Raw genomic sequence first — 2,071 nt, forward strand, 5'->3', positions numbered from 1 at the left:
TTCCTTTGTGGTTTGTTTTATTTATCTATAGTTATAATTTCCTCTCTCATTTAGTCGTGAGAGAAATATTCACTTTATTTTCTTACAGTTCGAGTTTTTTTATATGTAAGTCATTAATCCATCTTAATAAAAACAGTAATGAGAATAAATTCACGGTCAGTTAGAAATTGAAGGATCGAACGGCAAGCGCCTGGAGCCAAGAAAGAGCAGCTCCTCTGAAAAATGGCAGAAGCAGTTTTCCATGCCCCAAACAGGAAAGGAAGAATGTATGAGACTTATGAGTCTCCATTGCCAATCCTTTCTGGTCAGGACCGTGGTCCTCAGAAAGCAAGATATTCTATGCTGAAATGATTAACAACAATGTGATTGTGAGGAATGCAGAGGACATTGAGCAGCTCTATGGGGAAGGTTCTTTTGGAAAAGGTATTCTTTCAAGAAACTGTCCAGCGATCACAGTTTCAGATCCTAAATTGGTTGCGAAATGGAAAGATATGAAGACAAACATGCTTATCATCACATCAAAGAAGTATCAACGTAGTGTTGAGTGGGTGGCAGAGCTGATGCGTAGACAGGGACAGAATGAGAATACAGTGCGCAGAATCCTCAAGGATTACATGAATCCGCTTGAGCATCGCCCTGTGAAAAGGAATGAACAGGCTCAAATGCATGATGAGCTTAACTCTGGAATGGTTTCCAACGTGGAAGGCACAGCGGTAGGAGAGAGATCTTCTGTGATAAACGGGGACTCTGGAAAGTCAGGTGTTATGGGTGATCCCAGTGAGCCATTAGGCTGCCTGCAGGAGGGCTCTGGGAGCGACCCACCAACAGAAGGCTTTGAGGAAAGGGTGGGAGAGGACGCTTCACCTCCGCCCCAAGCATGTTGCTGCAAACACGATGCTCTTGTCCTCCCGTCTGGCCCTCACCGGGAGGACAGCAGCCAGCATTTTGGTCTCCTGCATGCTGGGGACAGAGGGCCTGACCAGTACGTGCTGGTGCAGGAAGCCGAGTGTGCAGTGAGCGAGAGGAAGGATGCCTCAAATGAGGAATTGGTGCAAAGAAAGAGACTAATCTGCAGAAGAAATCCATATAGGATCTCTGAGTATTTGCAGCTCAGCCTAGAAGAGGCCTTTTTCCTGGTCTGTGCTCTGGAATGTTTAAGTATTTGCTACGAGAAGGAGCCTTTAACGATAGTGAAGCTCTGGAAAGCTTTCACTGTAGTTCAGCCCACGTTCAGGACCACCTACATGGCCTACCATTACTTCCCAAGCAAGGGCTAGTGCCCAGAGTGGGGCTCAAGTATGGGACAGATTTGCTGCTATGTTGGAAAGGCCCTCCGTTTTACCATGCAAGCTATTCTGTCGTTATTGAGCTAGTTGATGAGCAGTTTGAAGGCTGTCTCTGCAGGCCTTTCTGTTGGATGTCCCTGGCTGCCTTGAGCAGAGTTTCCGTTAATGTCTCCAAGGAACTCATGCTGTGCTGTTTCATTAAACCCTCTACTATGACTGACAAGGAAATGGAGTCACCAGAATGTATGAAAAAAATTAGAGTTCAGGAGGTGATTCTGAGTTGATGGGTGTCTTCACGAGAGAGGAGTGACCAAGACGAACTTTAACAATTCAACCTCAAATTTCTAATTTCACCAACAACTATTTATTGAGGGCTGGGTAAAAAGTTCTTTTTACAGTAATCCCCCATTAATTTATAAGTTTTAAAGGGCCTGGTGCTCCCAGCACCAGACAATGATCAGTGTTTTAAAAGATAAATTACACAGGGGAGGAGAAAGAGCCCTGCGCTGGGCCTGCAGATTCTGTCCTTGCATTGGCCTCTTCCAATCCCGAGCCTCGTGCCTCTGGCCTCAGTCTGTGCCCTCATCCAGTCACTGGGGAGGTTGGACTAGATGAGTAGATGAATCCCGAGGTGACTCTTCCAACAACAGGGACATTTATTCTCTGATTTTACCTGAAAATGGTAGTAGTTTACATTTATGCAGTACAGTTTACGAAGCGCTTTCATACACAAGCATCTCTGGTTACTTACCTCTAAGCTGTTCCCAAAAGAGTGTTAGCAGATT

General features: G+C 45.4%; 1 pseudogene; it reads left to right on the plus strand.

The window, feature by feature from the left end:
• The first annotated feature begins 222 nt into the window (after window positions 1-222).
• On the plus strand, window positions 223-1,612 carry LOC129035581 (tRNA-splicing endonuclease subunit Sen2-like; annotated as a pseudogene).
• The last annotated feature ends 459 nt before the right edge of the window (window positions 1,613-2,071 follow it).

The sequence above is a fragment of the Pongo pygmaeus genome, chromosome 3, assembly GCF_028885625.2.
Source record: "Pongo pygmaeus isolate AG05252 chromosome 3, NHGRI_mPonPyg2-v2.0_pri, whole genome shotgun sequence".
Lineage (NCBI taxonomy): Eukaryota > Metazoa > Chordata > Mammalia > Primates > Hominidae > Pongo > Pongo pygmaeus.